Raw genomic sequence first — 11,495 nt, 5'->3', positions numbered from 1 at the left:
TTTAGTCACAGACTATAAATTCAACCTAACAATGGCGGTGTATTGAATCCATTTGAAATTTCATCAGCAGGATGGGTCGCGCAAACATTAAACGCCAGGACTGATTTATGAACCCATCTGCCCTCTGGGAAAAACGTGCGTGGCACGAAGTTTTGGAAAGGAGAGAGGGCGACTTCCAAAGAAGGCAGAATATTATACGAATTGGAGCTAGTGCCAAGAGAAGGTCCATGATAGCCAGCGTGTGTAAGAGGTGTCGATATCCTGAATGTTAGCTTTTTGCGTAATTGTGAATCATTTAGCAATTACAAGGCGAACGTGGCTGTGACTTTTGTCTTGATTTCTTCTTGAGTCGCCCCCCTATTTAAGAATTGCATACGTATATATATATATATATATATATATATATATATATATATATATATATATATATATATATATAATATATATGTATATAGATATATATATATATATATTTATATATTATATATATATATATATATATATATATATGAAACTTCTTAAATAGAGGGCGACCCCCAGAAGAAATCAAGCCAAAAGTCAAAACCTCGTCAATATACAGTACAGTTGTATGGTAAGTTTATAGAAAGTATACAAGTTTATAATGTAATTTATAGAAAGTCATGTGTATGATGTTGAAGATATAAGATGTGGAAGGCTATTTTTGATTCATTAGAAGACTTTTTTGCAATAGAAATATATATAAATAAATAAATAAATAAATAAATATATGTATATGTATATATATATATATATATATATATATATATATATATATTATACGTATGCAATTCTTAAATAGGGGGCGACTCAAGAAGAAATCAAGACAAAAGTCACAGCCACGTTCGCCTTGTAATTGCTAAACTGATTCACAATTACGCAAAAAGCTAACATTCAGGATATCGACACCTCTTACACACGCTGGCTATCAAGGCCCTTCTCTTGGCACTAGCTCCAATTCGTATAATATTCTGCCTTCTTTGGAAGTCGCCCTCTCTCCTTTCCAAAACTTCGTGCCACGCACGTTTTCCCAGAGGGCAGATGGGTTCATAAATCAGTCCTGGCGTTTAATGTTTGCGCGACCCATCCTGCTGATGAAATTTCAAATGGATTCAATACACCGCCATTGTTAGGTTGAATTTATAGTCTGTGACTAAACAGGGGTAAGTAGCTAATCAAGAATGAATACGTGATGATTACTTATCTTAATTAGTTTTAGGCTTTACGAGAACCAGATTTTTACGCGTTTCGGAGTAGGTCCTGGGAAGACGTTTTCTTTATCTTGGAGGGACCTAGCTGACCAACCCGGCTCTGCCCGAGAAAACACTGAATGACAACCAATAAACCCTCTCTCTCTCCCACTCTTTTCCTCTTTCTACTCACTCTCTCTCTCTCTCCTGTTATGATAGTTCCTTCAATTACATCGTCCAGCATTTTTGACATTTCATATTTCACCTGTTCTCAACCCTCACCCCCTCTTCCTATCAGAGTTAAACTTGGCTTAAAAGGCACCGGGAGTGTCACCATTCATCTCAGCGACCTCAAAAACTATGGATTAGACACCAATACCCGTAGCTTTTAGTTATTTTTACATCACCTCCTTCCCACCCCAATGCCCTTTGGTGCCAGTGATGTTTTACCCTCCACAGTATTCTTTCCCAGATAGTAAATCATATGCATACCAAGTTTGGTTGAAATTGCTCAATGCATTTCAGTTATACTGAAACACACACACACACACAAACATACATTCATTTATATATAGTACATAATTACTGTTGTCTGAAAATTTTTTTACTGTCAAGGCACGATTATGGGTAGAGACAACTTACGGTAATAAGAAGTCCTCAAGGATTTAAAGACTTATTCAACGATTAATTACACAAGATTCCCGGGTCATGTTTTACAGCACCATGAAAAGCAACGGGTGAAACATTACAGGTAGGGCGTACAGGTTTTCCAATAAGGAGGTTATTTTCCAACTTAAGTCAGCAAACTTAGGAATTGGGTCAACGAAGTTCCATGATCTCATAACTTCCATTTCAATACCTGAAAAGGCTGAGGCATTCAAGCCATCTTGATCATAGCTGACCTCAAAAATATACAAATAACACAGCCGAGGGAGCAGGTCTATAAATAATCGTAGGCCTATGGCTGTAGCTCTGTTAGCCTCGTGATTACCCCGTCCCCATAAGACTAATCAATCGGCTAATGTTATTTGCGAGGATAAGCGTTCTCTTGTGCCAGCTTGCTGGTGAATGCATCCGTTTTCAGTTATATAATGAAGAATGATAATCATACCTGGTATCCTATAAACCAGTGATTCTCAGCTGTTTCTTTTTTTTCTTTTGCCCATCCACACTTTCACCATGTAGTACCAGAATGTCATCGTCCCCCACCCCCAACTTTCTTAAATTGTCTGCCTCAAGGTGCATTCCAAATAATATGCATATAACACTAAAAATCCTTGGTCACAGTCCTCCCCCACCCGGGGGAACTCTGAAATTCCCCCTAGGGGGGAATTCCAGAACCTCTGCTATAGGAATGGTATATCGAGTTTAGGCCAAAGGCCAAGCACTGGGACCTATGAGGTCATTCGGCGCTGGAAAGGAAACTGAGAGTAAGTTGGCTTGAAAGGTGTAACAGGAGGAAAACCTCACAGCTGCACTGCGAAATAATTGCTAAGAGAGGCTGGACAGCAAGTTAGAAGGACGATAATATGAAAGGAAATACAGTAAAGTAAAAGGAATAAAAGAGGCTGCAACTCAGGGCCGAAGGGACAATGCAAAGAATCTTTAGTAATGCCTACAGTGCACCCCATGAGGTGCACTGATGGCACTGTCCCCCAACGGGATCCACCGCTATATAAACAGATATTTCTCCATCCACAAATGTCACCACTTCCTAAGAGAGTCATTCGTCTGGGCAGCCTACGGGTACACAAACAAATAAGCGTACCGATAATCTCCTAAATCGAATTCAATCTGCGCAAAAACCGCAAATGTAAGAAGTTAAAAGGAAAGAAATCATAACCATTGCCGAAGAACAAATGATAAATAAGAATCTAAGTTGCACTCTTATAGGCCCGAGCAAGAGCGAGCACTTTTTCATGCTTTGGGAATGACATTAAAGAGACTGGAAACCTTCCGACTTTGGTTCGTGTTGCCAAGGTGATAAAACGTGGTTCCCCTTTTGTTTCTTTTATCTGTTGGCAATGAGATGCACATTTTCCGGTTGCTAAATTTGGAATTTGCAAATGAAGGAAACAATCATGACCCGAGTCATTTTTTGCTTAATTTTTCAAGGTGGAGTACGATTTTACGAGGTAATCTTTCCGTAACTTTTTGAACGTTCTCAGCAATAATGAAAAAATATCATTCATTATCTTGGTGATCTGTAATAGACGAAAGAAAATTGACCACCACCGATGGAATGTTTTTTCTTATGCCGCCTGTAAGATTCATTGTAATTCTCGCTTGATCTTTACGCATTTATTCTGACACCCGAAGTAGTATATATTTTGGCCACATTTAAGCGTTTCTCTCTCTCTCTCTCTGTCTATCACTGTCTGTCAGTATATGTATGTATGTATATTTACATACCCAGACAAGACTATATATATATATAACATATATATATATATATATATATATATATATATACATATATATATATATATATATGTATATATATATATATATATATATATATATAGTCTCAGGAAAACAGCAGTCATTCGAGATATACATTTAAAATTCACAGAAAACCTACTACAATGCTAAGAAAATTACCATCTTAAGTGAAGGGAAGAAGACGAGTAACTAGAAGAAGAAGGAAAGGTCCCAAGTAAATATGGTTATGCCAAGTAAAGAGGGGTTATCGAGATGAGTCTTTTTATTATGTTTTATGGGTATTAATCCTTTTTACAGCCGTGATGATGGGGCTGGACCCCGAAACGTCGCTCAATAAATCTTTGTCAAATTACCAGAAGACGTCTCGCTTGCTTCCTTGCGAATATATATTATATAATATATATATATATATATATATATATATATATATATATATATATATATATATGTGTATATAGTCTTATTCGGAGAAGGGCTACATCGTGTGAAATTTAAGATTTAAAAAAAGGTGTACCAGATAGGAGAAATAAGAAAGCTCCCTTCACTATTTTCGTAGGGTAAATGGAAAAGCAATCCGACACATGTAATGAGAAGTATAGGATTGGCTGGAAGCACCTGATAATTAATCCCTTCAATCCAAAACTCACGTTGTGGGGAAAAGCTCAAACGGGCTACAAAGGTAGTTAAGACAAGCGACTCTGACCAAAAGGAAGATAGAAGAGCATAAACGGAGAAAATCCATGAATTTTCAGCTAAGGTTAAACTCACTAAGTTGAAGTGGATAGACGGGGAAGTATAAAAAAATTCCTCGATGGAGTCACAGGGGCAGCAGGGAGAACTTGTTGGTACAGGAAGGTAGGAAGAGAGGAATAAACGCAGCCAGTGGAGAATTAGGGACACATATTATAAGACGGGCAGTTACATGACAGAACACATCATGTCCAATAGTACAGGAGACGGAAGTGAGAGAAAAAGGAAGGTAAGTAATGAAAATAAAATGGAAGATGAACGCTAACTTCAGGATAGTAACAGTCGTTCTACAAAGGTTTATTTCTCATAATAATAAGACATATAGATCTCAAAATAAAAGTTACAAATACAAAGAGGCTGTCGAAAGTGAATGAACCCCCAGGTCAATGAAATTGGCAGTTTGAAGACTGCTGAATGGAGAAGACTGAAGGAGGAAGAGGTGTACAGTTGTGGGACAAGAAAATCAGTTTTGAAGGGAATAAGGAGTGGCTGACCCAGTACTGACCAGAAATACGGAAGAGACAGAGCCGAAATAGAGAGGAATTTACAAGTGTTTGCAAAAGGAGAAAGCCGATAATAAATAAGGGCGAAAGTAAGGCTATGACTATAAATGGATTAAGTAAAAAAAAAGAGAGAGAGAGAGAGAGAATGGAATAATGAATGTCAACACAGACGGTCGGATCTTTCATAGATAATGTCCCATAAGGGTTTGAACCCGGTATGTATCCACCTTTGCGGCGTATTTACTACGAGGCCTGGAGGGGATGACCCTAAAAACATACACAAGAGGCTGTAAATATTATAAAGATAATAAACCCAAGGAAAATTAGTCCAAGATAACGTTGGGGGTCACTATCAAGGAAAGATCCCATACGATCAACGAATAAAGTCGGCCGAATCGTTTAGGATGAGAGTTGCAAAATAGGCAAAACAAAGGTGGCAGCAGGATACCCACAACAGCCACGGAAGAGACTTCAGGTGTTACGGAAACCAAGGTGGAATCGTGTAGAAAGGTTGTTGAGAAGATACCCAGCCCCTATGTGAGCACAATAAGGATACTGATGTGAATGAGGAAAATAGTTGTTGACATGAAATGTTTGCGCAGAAAATATTCTGAAAGAAATAAGAGTGGGAGATATCCGGAGATAGACAGATGTATCTAAAGCATGGATCAGTGTGTTTCGAGATGGTTTGGTCTCGAGAAAACAATGGAGGATGATTCTCAGATGAAAAGACTGTATACAATTAGGTAAGGAAACCTAGAAAGTGATGGATGGATAATGTCTAGGAGGTATGGGATTGAAAGGCCTTTACATCAGGGAACAACCAGACTGCCTGTCAGATATAGAGGTGTTTGGTGCAATGTGTATGGAAGTCCGATGCTCTGCTGATGAGCAGTCTTTGTAGATATATCAAGTGACAGATGCTGCGGAGGTTTTCTGAACATGGGTTCGTTCACTACTTCCTGTTATCCTAATAATGCTATAAAAAATTAATAAAAACTCTTGCCAGCAATCAAACAGATTTCAAATGTGTGTTGCGACACCTATTACTGAGATATTTTAGTTAATGACTGCACTTACTAGGCACACACGTTTGTGTGAATGCATATACAAATAAAAACGTCTAGACATTAGGCATATGTAAACTGGCTTTATAGAAGTCACTTTCGATATCCGTTTCAGATGCATTTCTAGTACACCACAAAACTGTCAATAGTAAAAAATAAAAAAATTATATCGCATCGGCAAAACAATCTATCACTGAATTTACCTTAATCAATGAAACATCTCGATCGTATATGAACAATCATGTGGTCGAGATATATATAGCAAACGGTAAAGCTGCTTTGTTTACTTTTCTGTTCTTATTGAAGCAGTTATTAGTTCAACCACAAACGAAAAAAGCGTTCACTACATTCCATTTAGGAATGAGAGATGTGTGCAACAGGCACACGAGAGAGAGAGAGAGAGAGAGAGAGAGAGAGAGAGAGAGAGACGAGAGAGAGAGAGAGAGAGAAGGGGGGGCAGTAAAAGAAAGAGAGATCCTGGTGCCGTTCGTTCCTCAATACTTGTTGGCGTTTCCAAGGACTTCCATTTTGGAGCAAGGGCCACTGACCAGTTCGAAATTAGGCGCCAGCAACCAAGTCAGGCATTCAAAAGGAGAAAAGGCTGGACATATAATTGAAAAAGACAACAAAAGATGAAAAACCAGCCGATGAGATGGCTAGGTCTACTATTTTTCGAACGTCCCTGTCTGTGCCAGTCAGAATTGCCTAGAGCAGCTAAAATAACGACCCCAGATGCTAATGGAGTGACCATTAAGTGGCAAGAGCCCTAACGCTTACCTTGGAGCGTGCTAGAGTGACGAGAGGGCTGCGGCTGAGCGACTTGGGGAGGCTGTGGCTGAGAGCGTTTGAGTGTGACTGGAGAGAGAGCGAAGATTCCTTTCCAACACGGACAGCCCCTGGGCTAATATCCTTCCCCTTCTTTGCTTTTCTCCTCTCCCCTCGACTCGGGTCGTTACGAATCGTTCACTTTCTCACTGAATTATAGATGCTACCTGGCCGGGGAGGAAAAGAAGAATTATTTCTCGTGATCTCTTGCACAGCATTTATGAGAAACTTCTATACATGACGACTCAAAGTGCAAACGAGAGGCGAACAGCAAAAGAGAGAGCTAAATAACTGGACGAAATCTCGAGAGAGCAAACGGAACGATCTGGGAAATGTGGAGTCGATCAGCAGGGCTGCGCTGGCGCGTTGATGACTCGGGAGTGAGAGAGAGAAAGAGATGACAAAAAGATAATATTGAAAAGGCAGCTTGGCGAGATTATGATGCTTATGATATCGACGATGACTACGCGAGTCGTCGGTTTTTTTCTTTTGCCTCGAAACTTTTCCATTTTCAAGACGAAGAAACGATTCGGTGAAGAAATTAATAATGCATCTACATAGAATGGAATGAGCGGTGAGGCACAGCTCGAGCGATCGATGATTTGCTCACTACAGCGCCTACACATATGAGAGAGAGAGAGAGAGAGAGAGAGAGAGAGAGAGAGAGAGAGAGAGAGACTGTTCAGGGGCCTTTAGAGAGATATATAGTGAGAGAGACCGAGAGGAGGATTGGAATAAACATTTGAAAAAAATTCTGTATTCTTGCAACTCTTGACAAAATACTCCAGCCCTCAAATATCCGCACACACAAATGTCTTTGGAATGTACAAAATAATGAAAGTAAAATGCAGAAGTCAAGGGTTTCAGGGGAAATAAACGTGAAGTCTTTTAGATTAACAGTAAAAAACCAATCCCTGTATTATGGAACCCGGGGCAGTATTTAAATACCGCTCTTTAATCTTCACTGTCACTGCTTAACCTATTCATGATTTCAACTCAAGTGCATTATTCATAAGTAACTTTTTGGGGGGAGGGGGTTTGAATAATTTCCTTAGCTTATGGTTCTTACTGAAAGCACAATAGAGCACTTAACCCAAAGTGCACGCATTGTCTAGGCAGAAAAACACAGGAAAGATCTCCGTACTGGAACTTTCTGCTCAATTACAAAAATCGAAAATTACTCATTCACCAAATCAAAGTAACCGATGCACAAAAAAGATCTTTGTTATCAATAATGTTCAATTTCAAGAATTGCTAAAACAAAGTAGTCTAATATTCAATCCTCTTTTGGCAAGAAGAAAATAAGACCTTGAACAAAGAATGTATATATATATATATATAATATATATATATATATATAGTATATATATAGATATATATATATATATATATATATACATATATATATACATATATACATACATATATATATATATACATATATATATATATTGTAATGAACCACGTTCCCTCATTGAAAATGTAGTATAACACTCTCAAAAATGGCCTTGACTGGAGGGAAGAGAGTTATCACAAACAAAAAATCTACGGCAGAAGGCCAATATCACTGAAAAAGGAGGAATTTATATAACTCTGGACTTTAGTTTTAAATGAACTATATTTACATTAAGTTACGGGTAGTTTCCGGAACTAATGGGGTGGTTGATTGTTGGTCCACCGGAAACATATGGCTGGGAAATGAACCAGACACGGAGATCAGAATTTGTGCGAAAAATACCAAATTTGTAACTAATTTGTATTCTTCATAACTAACAAACCTGAGGTCTTAACATTAGGATTTACTAGCGCCAAGCTGGAAACCGGTAGAATTAAAATTCCACTTGTGAGATCCAGGGACTATTGGCATCTATACCAGGTCAAGGGGCATGTATACCCAGAATGCCGTCAGCGTCCTGTGACCCATCAGTTATTTTCCTACCGCCTTTAAGATAAGACGTGTTTACTGTCTATCTGATTTAAAGCCGGTTTTCAGTTTGCCCATTTTTTATCCATTTCATTTTTCATTTTCTTATTACATACTTTTTCTTTCTCCGAGTGTGCTCAGTGTGAGTGTGACCGGTAAGAGTGTATAAGTGGTATGATGGAGATTTTCGCCTCACCATCGGGATCGTCTGCCGTTTTGAAGAGGAGACAAAGGAAATGCCCCGGAGTCAGTGGCTTTCCATGTTCTAGAGTTATTTCAATGCAAGCTTTATTCCAAGGGGTTCCCAATTTCTCCCACAATCAGATGTGGTGTTTGCTGCAAAGAGATTGCATTCTAGCATCAGTACTAAGGCTAGGAACATGTGGGAAACATTACACACTACTTGTTCTTAGCATAGAATATTACAACCCACTCAAGGGGCATGAAATGACTGGGAGTTTACACAGAAAGGACTATTACGTTGCTTGAATTTACTAGGAGGATGTTTACTAGCATCACAAGGGAATTAATCACAGCATTGAACCAAAATTGGGGGAGCGAGAAGCTGAACAAAGAAGGGGGGAAAGTCGCCTTGGAAGAATGGAAATGAAATACACACAAGAGGCAAAAAGATTCCCTGACTGCACTAAATTTACATCTCACAGTAACTGGAAATCCTGGGTCTGGTAGTCTTCTTATCTGCTGATATTTCTGTGCACTATGGAGTTATAAGAACACTTGTGGGATCCCCAAGAGGAGGCAGGGGAGCATAAGGGGTGAAGTTGAGTCTGCAGGGCTTGAGAAAGTCTGAGAGTCTGAAAGAGAGCTGCTGCAGCCCCGTTCTTTTAAAATCTCGCTGGGGTAGGCCACACCCTCATCCAGGGCCCCCTGTGGAGAGTAAATCCAGAGTAGCCAATAGGAGCAAAGAGGGTTTTAGAGTGAATGGAAGCTTCCAGTTCACAGAGGCACCTTGCATATAGGCAAGGATGAATGAATCTGGTTAAAAAGGTCTTACTTTTCCTTGGTTCTAGCTTAAATTCCTGAACAATATATATATATATATATATATATATATATATATATATATATATATATATATATATATATATATATATGTAGTATGTATATGTCAATATAGTCCACAGGAGAAAAGAGAAAATAAAAGAATCTAGTAGCTCGATAATTTCGCAATCCACCAGGCCTTTTCCAGAGCATTATTTTAACTAAACTGAATGAATAGTTCTCTCTTTTAACTTGTTTGAATTCCTGATTTGACAGTTTGTTTATGATCTAAACAACGGAATTTTTACTTTGACAATTATGTTAATTTTATTTTTCCAGTGGAAAAGCGTTTATGAATTTTTTTATATACTCATTCTGTTTAGTTAAAACAAAGCTCTTGAAGAGGCCTGGTGGAAGGCAAAATTATCGAGCTACTACTCTTTTATTCTCTCTTTTCTCCTGTGGACTATATTGACATCTCATCTTTATGTTATGAAGATTATATGCATATATATACTATATATATATATAATATTATATATATTATATATATATCTATATTAACACTAACAAATTTCTGCTAACAATTACTTCCATAACTCATATCCGTTAAAACTTGTGCTTTATAAATATATACACATACATACAGTATATAATATGATATATATATATATATATATATATATATATATATATATATATATATATATATAGAAAATATGTCAATTCCGAGGTAGAGCGAATTAGATATTAACCCTCTTACGCCGAATGGACGTATTAAACGTCGAGTCAAAATGTCTCCCGTATGCCGAATGGACGTATCATACGTCCACTCAAAAATGTTTTTTTTAAAAATTCGCGGAAAAATACTTATAGGCCTACCAGCCGAAAACTTTTGAATCACGCGCCTTGGGGATGCTGGGAATTCACGGATCAAGGCGTTGTTTTGTTTACAATCGCTACGCAGGCGCGCAAGCGCGAATTTCTTTGGGCTTATCGCACTTAAAAGTGATCAAGTGAACACATCTCGGAAATTATTTCGTCACTTTGACATAATTTTTGCACCATTTTAATTATCCTTTACATGAAGTATTATATATGAAAATGTGCGCAATTTTATGTAAAATGCAACAAAAAAATACTCATGATTGTAGCTTTTATCAGTTTTGAAATATTTTCATATAAATAACAATAAGTGCAAATATTTCAAACTTCTGTCAACTTTGACTCTACCGAAATAGTCGAGAAACGCAATTGTAAGCTAAAACTCTTATATTATAGTAATATTCAATCATTTGCCTTCATTTTGCAACAAATTGGACGTCTCTAGCACAATATTTCGATTTATGGTGAATTTATGAAAAAACTTTTTCCTTACGTTCACGCGGTAACTCTTCCGATAAATTTTTTCGTGCGATTGTCCTAATGTTTGCACCATTTTAAATTTGCCGTTACATAAAGTTTTATATATGGAAATGTGCGCAATTTCATGCAAAATATAACTAAAAACAACCCATGGTTGTAGCTTTTATCAGTTTTGAAATATTTTCATATAAATAACGTTAAGTGCAAAAATTTCAACTTTCGGTCAATTTTGACTCTACCGAAATGGCGAAAAACGCAATTGTAGGCTAAAACTCTTATATTATAGTAATATTCAATCATTTACCTTCATTTTGCAACGACTTGGAAGTCTCTAGCACAATATTTCGATTTATGGTGAATTTATGAAAAAAAAAAAAAAAAAAAACATTTTCCTTACGTCCGCGTAGGT

At 37.5% G+C, this 11,495-nt stretch overlaps 1 protein-coding gene across 1 annotated transcript in view; it reads right to left on the bottom strand.

Moving 5' to 3' along the window:
- The window catches only part of LOC135220639 (phospholipase A2-like), an 88,185-nt gene extending 81,123 nt beyond the window's left edge, over positions 1–7,062 (bottom strand). The window contains 1 exon segment of the mRNA XM_064257958.1: positions 6,748–7,062. The gene's annotated coding sequence lies outside the window, so the exon portion shown is untranslated.
- Positions 7,063–11,495: the final 4,433 nt, after the last annotated feature.

Source organism: Macrobrachium nipponense, chromosome 2, assembly GCF_015104395.2.
Source record: "Macrobrachium nipponense isolate FS-2020 chromosome 2, ASM1510439v2, whole genome shotgun sequence".
Taxonomy (NCBI): Eukaryota; Metazoa; Arthropoda; class Malacostraca; order Decapoda; family Palaemonidae; genus Macrobrachium; species Macrobrachium nipponense.
Note: the sequence above shows the minus strand (reverse complement) of the source record. Positions and strands in the feature narration are given on the sequence as shown.